Below are 12,767 nucleotides of genomic sequence, written 5' to 3'. Positions count from 1 at the left end.
CACTCTGGTGCGGATCGTGATTTGCCAGACCTATGAGGTTCTGTAGTGACTTGATCTGAAGTTTCAAGATCTCTATCATTAGAGTTTTCTCCAATTGGTGTAGGCATCACGGGAACATATTTATTGGATGAGCTACCTTCCAAATTGAGAGCAGGTACAATTACCTCATCAAGTTCTACTTTCCTTCCACTCACTTCTTTTGAGAGAAACTCCTTCTCTAGAAAGGATCCATTCTTAGCAACAAAAATCTTGCCTTCGGACTTGTGGTAGAAGGTGTACCCAATTGTTTTTTTAGGGTAACCTATGAAGATACATTTCTCCGACTTGGGTTTGAGCGTATCAGGTTGAAGCTTTTTCACATAAGCATCGCAGCCCCAAACTTTAAGAAACAACAGCTTAGGTTTGCTACCAAACCATAGTTCATACAGTGTCGTCTCAATAGATTTTGACCATGCCCTGTTTAAAGTGAATGCAGCTGTCTGTAATGCATAACCCCAGAATGATAGTGATAAATCGGTAAGAGACATCATAGATTGCACCATATCCAATAAAGTGCAGTTACTATGTTCGGAAACACCATTACGCTGTGGTGTTCCAGGTGGCGTGAGCTGTGAAACTATTCCACATTGTTTTAAATAAAGGCCAAACACGTAACTCAAATATTCTCCTCCACGATCAGATCATAGAAAATTTATTTTCTTGTTACGATGATTCTTGACTTCACTCTAAAACTCTTTGAACTTTTCAAATGTTTCAGACTTGTGTTTCATGAAGTAGATATACCCATATCTGCTTAAATCATCTGTGTAGGTCAGAAAATAATGATACCTGCCACGAGCTGATACGTCTCCAACGTATCTACTTTTCCAAACACTTTTGCCCTTGTTTTGGACTCTAACTTGCATGATTTGAATGAAACTAACTCGGACTGATGTTGTTTTCAGCAGAACTGTCATGATGTTGTTTTATGTGTAGAAAGCAAAAGTTCTCGGAATGTCCTGAAAATCCATGGAGGCACTTTTTGGAAAATATAAAAAATACTGGCGAAAGAATCAAGACCAGGGGACCCACACCCTGTCCACGAGGGTGGGGGGCGCGCCCTCCCCCCTGGGCGCCCCCTGTCTCGTGAGCCCCCTGAGGCTCCGCCGACCTCAACTCCAACTCCATATATTCCGTCTCGCTGAGAAAAAAATCAGAGAGAAAGTTTCATCGCGTTTTACGATACGGAGCCGCCGCCAAGCCCTAATCTCTCTCGGGAGGGCTGACCTGGAGTTCGTTCAGGGCTCCGAAGAGGGGGATTCGTCGCCGTCATCATCATCAACCATCCTCCATCACCAATTTCATGATGCTCACCGCCGTGCGTGAGTAATTCCATCGTAGGCTTGCTGGACGGTGATGGGTTGGATGAGATTTACCATGTAATCAAGTTAGTTTTGTTAGGGTTTGATCCCTAGTATCCACTATGTTCTGAGATTGATGTTGCTATGACTTTGCTATGCTTAATGCTTGTCACTAGGGCCCAAGTGACATGATTTCAGATCTAAACCTATTATGTTTTCATGATTATATCTGTGTTCTTGATCCTATCTTGCAAGTCTATAGTCACCTATTATGTGTTATGATCCGACAACCCCGAAGTGACAATAATCGGGATACTTCTCGGTGATGACTGTAGTTTGAGGAGTTCATGTATTCACTATGTGCTAATGCTTTGTTCCGGTTCTCTATTAAAAGGAGGCCTTAATATCCCTTAGTTTCCACTAGGACCCCGCTGCCACGGGAGGGTAGGACAAAAGATGTCATGCAAGTTCTTTTCCATAAGCACGTATGACTATTTATGAAATACATGCCTACATTACATTGATGAACTGGAGCTAGTTCTGTCCCACCCAATGTTATAGCTATTACATGAGGAATCGCATCCGGCATAATTATCCATCACTGATCCAATGCCTACGAGCTTTTCACATCTTGTGTTTCGCTTATTTACTTTTCCGTTGCTATTGTTACAATCACTACAAAACCCAAAAATATTACTTTTGCTACTGTTACCTTTATTATCATACTACTTTGCTACTAAATACTTTGCTGCAGATACTAAGTTATCCAGGTGTGGTTGAATTGACAACTCAACTACTAATACTCAAGAATATTCTTTGGCTCCCGTTGTGTCGAATCAATAAATTTGGGTTGAATACTTTACCCTCGAAAGCTGTTACGATCCCCTACACTCACGAGCCTCAACACTAATCGGACTGCATACAACGTTATGTATTATTTCCAATAAGTCATTAGCTCGTTCCATTGTTCCAGACAGAGTTTTCGTCATCTTGCCCATAAGGCACGGTTCACAAGTATCAAATGATTCATAACCAAGTGATTTCAAAGGCCCATCAGCATGGAGTTTCTTCATGCACTTTACACCAATATGACCTAAACGATAGTGCCACAAGTATGTCGCACTATCATTATCAACTTTGCATCTTTTGGCATCAATATTATGAATATGTGTATCACAACGATTGAGATTCAATAAACCATCAACATTGGGTGTATGACCATAGAAGGTTTTATTCATGTAAATAGAATAACAATTATTCTCTGTCTTAAATGAATAACTGTATTGCAATAAACATGATCTAGTAATATTCATGCTTAATGCAAACACCAAATAACATTTATTTAGTTTCAACAATAATCCCGAAAGTATAAGGAGTATGCGATGATGACCATATCAATCTTGGAACCACTTCCAACACACATCGTCACTTCACCCTCAACTAGTCTCAGTTTATTCTGTAACTCCTGTTTCGAGTTTAGTAATCATAGCAACCAAACAAGTATCAAATACCCAGGGGCTACTACGAACACTAGTAAGGTACACATCAATAACATGTATATTAAATATACCTTTCACTTTGCCATCCTTCTTATCCGCCAAATACTTGGGGCAGTTCCGCTTCCAGTGACCATTTCCTTTTGCAGTAGAACCACTTAGTTTCAGGATTCTTTGAGCTTCTTCCCGAGAGTGACAAATTGCTTGCCATTCTACTTGAAGATCCCTTTCTTTCCCTTTGCCCTTTTCTTGAAACTAGTTGTCTTGACAATCATCAACACTTTATGCTCTTTCTTGATTTCTACTTTCTTCGATTTTAGCATCACGAAGAGCTTGGGAATCGTTTTTGTCATCCCTTGGATACTATAGTTCATCATGAAGTTCCAATAACTTGGTGATGCTGACTAGAGAACTCTATCTATCACTATCTTATCTGGAAGATTAACTCCCACTTGATTCAAGCGGTTGTAGTACCCAGACATTCTGAGCACATGCTCACTAGCTGAGCAATTCTCCTCCATCTTTTAGGCGAAGTACTTGTCAGAGGTATCATACCTCTCGACACGGGCATGAGTCTGAAATACCAATTTCAGCTCTTGGAACATCTCATATGCTCTGCGGAGTTCAAAATGTTTTTGAAGTCCTAGTTCTAAGTCGTAAAGCATGGTGCACTAAACTATCAAGTAGTCATCATATCGAGCTAGCCAAACGTTCATAACGTCTGCATCTGCTCCTGCATTAGGTCTGTCACCTAGCGGTGCACCAAGGACATAATTCTTTTGTGCAGGAATGAGGATAAACCTCAGATCACGGACCCAGTCCGCATCATTGCTACTATCATATTTCAACTTAGTTTTCTATAGGAACATATAAAAAACTTAGGTAAGCTACAACACGAGCTATGATCTACATCATAATTTGCAAAATACTATCAGGACTAAGTTCATGATAAATCAAAGTTCAATTAATCGTATTAATTAAGAACTCCCACTTAGATAGACATCCCTCAAGTCATCTAAATGATACGTCATCCAAATCAACTAAACCATGTCCGATCATCACGTGAGATGGAGTAGTCTTCAATGGTGAACATCACTATGTTGATCATATCTACTATATGATTCATGTTCGACCTTTCGGTCTCCAGTGTTCTGAGGCCATATCCATATATGCTAGGCTCGTCAAGTTTAACCCGAGTATTCTGCACGTGCAAAACTGGCTTGCACCTGTTGTATGTGAACGTAGAGCTTATCACACTCGATCATCACATGGTGTCTCGACACGACGAACTGTAGCAACGGTGCATACTCAGGGAGGACACTTATACCTTGAAATTTAGTGAGGGATCATCTTATAATGCTACCCCATACTAAGCAAAATAAGATGCATAAAAGATAAACATCACATGTAATCAAAATATGTGACATGATATGGCCGCCATCATCTTGTGCCTTTGATCTCCGTCTCCAAAGCACTGCCATGATCTCCATTGTCACCGGCTTGACACCTTGATCTCCATCGTAGCATCATTGTCGTCTCGCCAACTATTGCTTCTACGCCTATTGGTAACGCTTAGTGATAAAGTAAAGAAATTACATGGAGATTGCATTTCATACAATAAAGCGACAACCATACGGCTCCTGCCAGTTGCCGATAACTTTGATACAAAACATGATCATCTCATACAAAAATTTATATCAAATCATGCCTTGATCATATCACATCACAACAAGCCCTGCAAAAACAAGTTATACGTCATCTACTTTGTTGTTGCAAGCTTTACGTGGCTGCTACAGGCTTCTAGCAAGAACCGTTCTTACCTACGCATCAAAACCACAACAATTTTTCGTCAAGTGTCATGTTTTAACCTTCAACAAGGACTAGCCATTGTCCAACTCGGTTCAACTGAAGTTGGAGAAACAGACACCCGCCAGCCACCTGTGTGGAAAGCATGTCGGTAGAACCAGTCTCATGAATGCGGTCATGTAATGTCGGTCTGGGCCGCTTCGTCCAACAATACCGCCGACTCAAAGTAAGACGTTGGTGGTAAGCAGTATGACTATTATCACCCACAACTCTTTGGGTTCTACTCGTTCATATCATCTACGCGTAGACCTGGATCGGATGCCACTGTTGGGGAACGTGGCATGCCATTTCAAAAAAAATTCCTATGATCACGCAAGATCTATCTAGGAGATGCATAGCAACGAGAGGGGGAGAGTGTGTCCATGTACCCTCGCAGACCGAAAGTGGAAGCGTTAGTTAACGCAGTTGATGTAGTCGAACGTCTTCACGATCCAACCGATCCAAGTACCGAACGTACGGCACCTCCGAGTTCTGCACATGTTCAGCTCGATGACGTCCCTGAATCTCTTGATCCAGCAGAGTGTCGATGGAGTCAATGAGTTCCGTCAGCATGATGGCGTGATGACGGTGTTGGTGATGTGATCTGCATAGGGCTTCGCCTAAGCACTTGGATGATACTATCGGAGGAGTAAACGGTGCAGAGGGGTACCGCACATGGCTAAGACAATGTTGTGTCTTTGGGGTGCCCCCTGCCCCTGTATATAAAGGAGGGAGGAGGAGGCCGGCCACCAGGGGTGCACCAAGGGAGGGGGAGTCCTACTAGGACTCCACTCCTAGTAGGATTTGCCCCCTCTTTTTTCCTTCTTACGGAGGTGGAAAGGGGGAAGGAGAGGGATTAGGAGAAGGAAAGGGGGGTGGATCCCCCTTTCCCTAGTCCAATTCGGCTTCCTCCCTTGTGGGGGTGTGTTGGTGTCAAAACCGGCGAATCTCGGGTAGGGGTCCCGATCTGTGCGTCTTAGGCTTATGGTAACAGGAAGCAAGGGACACAATGTTTACCCACGTTCGGGCCCTCTCGATGGAGGTAAAGCCCTACTTCCTGCTTGATTGATATTGATGATATGAGTAGTACAAGAGTAGATCTACCACGAGATCGTAGAGGCTAAACCCTAGAAGCTAGCCTATGATGATTATGATTGTGATCGAGAACGGCCTTCTAAGGACCAACCTCTCCGGTTTATATAGACACCGGAGAGGGCTAGGGTTTACACGGAGTCGGTTACAAGGAAGGAAATATAATATCCGGATCGCCAAGCTTGTCTTCCACGCAAAGGAGAGTCCCATCCGGACACGGGACGGAGTCTTGAGTCTTGTATCTTCACGCTCCAACAGTCCGTTCGAAGTATATAGTCCGGCTGTCCGGATACCCCCTAATCTAGGACTCCCTTAGTAGCCCCTGAACCAGGCTTCAATGACGATGAGTCCGGTGCACAGTTTTGTCTTCGGCATTGCAAGGCGGGTTCCATCTCCGAATACTCCAAAGTAATTATTGAACACTTAGACCGTGTCCGGATCTGTGAGATGATCCTCACATACTATCGTAGGGAACATAGCATAAATCTGATATGCTGGCAATCTTCGTACGTCGTGCCCTTGCATCGTGGCCCGGCCCAACATGAACCGGTGTTTCTTGTCCCACCTCGACTCGTGTTGCGAGGCGGTTTTATTGGCACGCCCTGCCAAAGCAGAGATCATGTTCCTCTTATTACGGGATCTTCCATCAATACGGGCGTGCGCCACCCCATGACGACTGTTGGTATGACTCCGTGTTTTTAGATAAGTCTCGACCGGTCACGCTGAGGACTCATGATATTCACCCCCTTTATAAAGGGGTCGAGGCCTACACCTCTTTTCCACCACCCTTGCGCCCCTTCGCATCTCGAGCTCTAACACCCGAGACTCAAACTCAAACACCCCAAATCCTCAATATGTCCGGATCCAACCTTCAAGGCCGGTGGGTGGCCTCCTCGATCCAAGAGGAGGACATTGCGAGGCTTAGGGAGGTCGGATATCTGACTGCTGACATCCAGCACAGGCTTTGTTGTAGGGTCAAACCCTCGGAAGGATCTTTTCACTCTTGGAGGGGGGAAAAGGAGGAAAAACTCAAGAACACCAAGAACACAAAGAACAAAATCTCTCAAACAAACCAAGTATCACATCCACTAGAGTGGCACACATAAGATCCACATGATTACAAGATCAATACAAGGAGAGTAGGACTTGGTAAAATTCTTCCCACTATGTGAGGTCTTGATGATCTTCTCCAAGAGGAGGCCTTGATAATCCTATGTATTCTTCCCAAGGTGGGAGCTTGAGCTCCTAGGAGGAGGGATACAATGAGCAAAGGCTCAAAATGTGTAGTCTAATCTTTGCTAACCTTCCAGACCTAGGGGGTGCACTTTTATAGTCTAGGGACGAAACACATGAAGGGAGGTGGATACAAGGCCCAAAAAGACCAAAACACGCGGCCACGGAGGAAGGGTCCGGGCACCCGGGGTTAAACCGGCCGGGCACCCGGTCCGGTCAGGGGAGCCGGCTGGCAGCAGACCGGACACCCGGGGTCCAAAGCCCGGGCACCCGGGGCGGTGGCAGGAGGCTGGGAGGGGCCGGCCGGGCACCCGGGGGTGATGGCCCGGGCACCCGGGGTGTGGGATGGATGCGGCCCAGGCCAGGCCGGGCACCCGGGGCCAGTTGGCCGGGCACCTGGGGTGGCTGGCGTGGCCCTGGAGGTAGGCTGGGCACCCGGGGCCTTGGGGCCGGGCACCCGGGGCCGGCTAGGGTGCCTCCCAGGCTGTGGCCAGGCACCCGGGGCCTTGGCAGCCGGGCACCCGGGGAGTCCAGGGGCTGCAACCTCTTCTTCTCCTCGGTCTTCTCCTTCTCGTCCTTTTCTTCCTTCTCTTCCTTCCCTTGCCTCGAGGTCACTTGAGTCTCTATCTTCTCCTTCTCACCATTGTCTTCTTGGTACCTAAGCATGCACAATGTTTCCGATGACGGTAGAATCCAACTCTCATGTGAAACCGAGCGAAACTCGAAGAGGAGAGAATCAACCTCGTTTTCGATGCTGCGTGCACGTGCTCATGTCATTGGTCCACTTGGAGCTTGCGTTGGTGATGGAGTGTCGATGCGAGTAGTCGAAGGATGCTCCGCATCATCTTCCCCCCCTTGGGAGAGATCCGTCCACGGATCATGCTCTTCATAACCATGGTACTTGGCCAAGTATTTGACGTTGAACATGTCGCTCACGTTGTACTTGTCGCGTGGGATGTCGACCTTGTAGGCGTTGTCGTTGTAGCGTGCGATCACCTTGAATGGGCCATCGGCTCGTGGTAGTAGCTTGGACTTGCGTTCGTTGGGGAAGCGGTCTTTGCGGAGATGTATCCATACTTGATCACCCGGTTGGAACACCATCGGAGACTTGTTGATGTTGATCTTGGCGGAGAGGCATTGCACGTGGCGCTCGATCGTGGAACGTGTTTCTTCATGCATCTTCTTGAGGTAGGCGGCTCTTGTACTTGCGTCCATGTTTGCTCGTTCTTGAAGTGGTAGAGGAAGGATGTCCAAGGGTGACAAAGGGTTGAAACCGTAGACGACCTTGAAGGGGGACTTGCAGGTTGTGGGGTGTCTTGCACGATTGTAGGCGTACTCTGCAATTGGTAGGCACTCCTCCCACTCCTTGATGTTCTTCTTGATCAACACACGTAGGAGAGTCGCAAGCGTCCGGTTGGTGACTTCCGTTTGGCCATCGGTTTGAGGATGATATGCCGTGGAGAATAGTAGCTTGATCCCGAGCTTGGCACATAGTGTCTTCCAAAAGTAGCTTAAGAACTTGGCGTCTCGATCCGACACAATTGTCTTTGGCACGCCGTGCAACCTCAAGATTTCCCTACAAAAGAGATTGGCAACATGTGAAGCACCGTCTATCTTATTGCATGGGATAAAATGAGCCATTTTAGAGAAACAGTCCAGAACAACAAAAAACGAGTCCTTGCCATTTTGAGTTCTAGGTAATCCGAGCACAAAATCCATGCTAATGTCTTGCCAAGGTTGATGTGGGATAGGTAAAGGCATATGTAAACCATGGGATTGAGAGTGTGACTTAGCTTTGCAACATGTAGAGCATCGGTTGGTGAAGCGGGCAACATTGCGAAACATCTTGGGCCAATAATAGTTCTTGGAGAGCATGGCGAAAGTCTTGTCGCGTCCAAAATGTCCCATGAGTCCACCTCCATGAGCCTCTTGCAAAAGGAGCAAACGAAGAGAGGACTTGGGAATGCATAGTTTGTTAGCTCTCATATGGTAACCATCTTTGATATAGTATCGTTCCCAAGAAGTATGCATCACACACTTAGCGTAAGGAGTAGCAAAAGTCACATCATTCTCATACAAATCTTTGATATGATCAAATCCTATGACATTCAATTCAAGTTGAGTAAGTAACATGCATTTCCGGGAAAGGGCATCCGCCACCATGTTTTCTTTGCCCTTAATGTACTTTATCACATAGGGAAAAGATTCAATGAATTCACTCCATTTAGCATGCCTTTTGTTCAAATTGGTTTGACCTTTGAGGTATTTAAGTGTTTCATGATCGGTATGTATGACAAACTCATGTGGTCTAAGGTAATGCTCCCACACATGTAACACGCGCACTAATGCAAACAATTCTTTGTCATATATGGGATAGTTAAGTTGAGCACCGGAAAGTTTTTCACTAAAGTAAGCAATAGCTCATTTTTCTTACATCAAAACTCCACCAATTCCGGTACCACTTGCATCGCAATGAACCTCAAAAGTTTTGTCAAAGTTGGGTAAAGCAAGAATCGGAGCATGTGTAAGCAAAGATTTGAGCTCATCAAAAGCGGCTGATTGCAATGGTCCCCAGACAAAAGGAGCATTATTCTTGCTCAAAGCGTGCAAAGGAGCGGCGATGGTGCTAAAATCTTTCACAAAGCGACGATAAAAACCCGCAAGACCAAGAAAACTACGCACTTGTTGCAAATTGGTGGGTTGGGGCCAATTTTTAATTGCTTCAATTTTAGTTTCATCAACATGGACACCCTTGGAAGAGACAACAAAACCCAACAAAACCACTTTGTCAACACCAAATGTGCACCTTTTCATGTTGGCATAAAGACTTTCCTTGCGAAGTGTTTGCAAAACAGCCCTAACATGATTAAGATGCTCTTTCATGGTTTTGCTAAACACAAGAATATCATCGAAGTAAACCACAACAAAGACTCCAATATAAGGGCGAAGTACATGATGCATGAGACGCACGAAAGTACCGGGAGCTTCCGATAAACCCATAGGCATAACTAACCATTCATATAAGCCAAATTTGGTTTTGAAAGCAGTTTTCCATTCATCACCCTCTTGTATGCGGATTTGATAATAGCCACTTTTAAGATCAATTTTTGAGAAAAAGTTGGCTCCACTAAGTTCATCAAGCATGTCATCTAAGCGAGGAATGGGATGCCTATAGCGAACGGTAATAGCATTTATGGGTCTACAATCGGAACACAAGCGAAAACTACCATCTTGCTTGGGCACAAGTATAACGGGAACGACACAAGGGCTTAAGCTTGCACGTACATGACCGTTGTCGATTAGTTGTTGTACTTGCCGTTGAATCCCCTTTGTCTCTTCGGGGTTGACGCGGTAGGGAGCCTTGTTTGGAAGAGGAGCTCCGGGGGTGAGGTCGATTCAATGCTCAATGCCTCGAAGAGGAGGGAGACCCGGAGGTAGCTCATCGGGGAAAACATCTTGAAATTCCTGCAAAAGAGATTGAAACACCAAAGGTAGCTCGTGAGCGGTGTTAGTTTTTGGTTCTCCATCCTTGCACACAAGGACAAAGTGCATCACACTCGATGGGTTCTCACACACTTCTCTCATCTCACGTTTTGTGGCAAATAGTATGAGGTTTTTTCCTCTAGGCGAAGAGGCGCTCAAGTTTGGCTTGTGGCTCTCACTCACGTTTGGGTGGCTCACTTTCTCACTCTTCTCTCCATGGTGGGTGGCTTGCTTGTCGGCTATCACTTGACTAGGAGACATAGGTCATAGCATATATTCCTTCCCTTTCATCTTGAAACTATAGTGGTTGGTACGCCCATTGTGGATAACACGACGGTCAAATTGCCATGGTCGACCAAGAAGGAGGTGGCAAACGGTCATTGGGACCACATCACACTCCAAAGTGTCCTCATATGCACCAATTTTGAAAGAGACTTGGATCGTATGCTCAACTCGGATAGTGCTAGAGTCACTTAGCCATTGAACCTTGTAAGGGTGCGGATGCTTCCTCTTGACCAATTGAAGCTTGGAGCATAGTTCTTCACTCGCCAAATTGTGGCAACTACCTCCATCGATGATGACCTTGACGGACCATCCATTGATGCCGGCCTTGGTGTGGAAGATGTGGCCTCGTTGGTCTTCTTCTTGATGGTGTTGGAGCGTCAAGACCTTGGAGACCACGAGAGAGGGACTTGAATCATTATCACAAAAGACTTGGTCATCTTCATCTTCATTCACGCGCCGGTGCATGGCCATGTGCTCAATGGCTTCCATTTCTTCTTCACTCATCGGGTCATATGTGCCATCATCATTGAAGATCATTGTTCGCTTGTTGGTGCATTGGAAGGACTTGTGGCCTCGGCCGCCACATGTGAAGCACTTGATTGAACTTGTCTTGATGGGATCATCGGGAGGCGCCGAAGATGAAGGAGTGGATTTGTAGGTGCTTGACAGAGGACGAGTCGAGGAAGGTGCCACTTGCTTGGAACTTGACTTGTCGCCGGTACTTGGTGATGCTCGAGTTGATGTAGGAGTTGCCGAAGTCGCGGGAGCTTGAGAGTAGGAGCCGTAGGTCTTGGACGAGTACTTGGCGTATTTGAAGTCATCTTGCACTTGTCGCTCGGCCTTGGTCGCTTGAGTGAACTAGCTCAAGAAGGTTAGAGTATGGTTGGAAGTTGGCGATCCGCTTGATTGGGTGGTTGAGGCCATTCAACAAGCGTGCCATTGTTTGCTCGTCATCTTTCTTGACATTGGCCCGTATCATGGCAATCTCGATTTCTTGGTAGTATTCTTCCACCGTGTTGGTGCCTTGCTTGAGGAGTTGCAACTTCTTGAAAAGATCTCGAGTGTAGTGAGTAGGCACAAAGCGGGCTCTCATGACTTCCTTCATAGCTTCCCAAGTTGTGATTGGTGGTTCGCCTCTTGTTTGCCGTAGCTCGATCACTTGTTCCCACCAAATGGGGACGTAGTCTTGGAACTCAAGGGAGGCCATTTCTACCTTCTTTTCTTCATCATAGTTGTGGAGGCGAAAAATCTTGTCCACCTTCAATGCCCAAGAGAGATATTCTTCGGGATCATTGCTTCCAGAGAACTTTGGCATGGTGAACTTGAGCTTGCCGTAGAGGAGTTCTTCATCTTGATAGCGGTTGTGATATCGCTCTTGCCTTGGAAAGTCCTCAAATGCTCATTCCTCATGATGTCGCTCTTGGCGTGGAGGAGGGTCTTGAAGTACTTGTTCCACTTGGTGTCGCTCTTGTCTTGGAGGAGGGCGAGGAATGTGCGCTTGGTTGTGTCTTTCTTGTTGTTCTCCGCGTCAGGCGGCTTCCTCTTGTATCTCGCGACGAAGAGCTTCCTCTTGTTCTTGTGCTTGGTGGTTGCGGACTTCAACGGCTCTAGTGGCCTCGCGTAGAGCTTGTTGTGCTTTAAGTGCTTGAGCTTCACGGTCGAGGGCTTGTGCTTCACGTTGTTCTTGTGCTTGTCGAAGTGCATCACCGTCTTGAGGGGCTTGAAGTGGTACTTGTGGAGGTATTTGCTCTTGCTCCATTGCTTCATGAGGGACTTGGTGTCGCATCCATTCACGTGCTCGAACTCGGTCTTGTAATCCATTTCCATGGAATGGATTTTCTTGAGCTTGGTGAGCTTGATGATGATCACGTCGAGGAGGGCGAGCTCGTGGTGGACCTGCATCATAAGAGGAGTACTCCGAAGATTGCCGACTTGTACGGTGACTTGAGTGGCGCCGTCTTGAAGAATCCGATGAGGAAGACGGGCGTCGAAC

Source organism: Triticum aestivum, chromosome 3B (genome assembly GCF_018294505.1).
Source record: "Triticum aestivum cultivar Chinese Spring chromosome 3B, IWGSC CS RefSeq v2.1, whole genome shotgun sequence".
NCBI classification, from domain to species: domain Eukaryota; kingdom Viridiplantae; phylum Streptophyta; class Magnoliopsida; order Poales; family Poaceae; genus Triticum; species Triticum aestivum.
Note: the sequence above shows the minus strand (reverse complement) of the source record.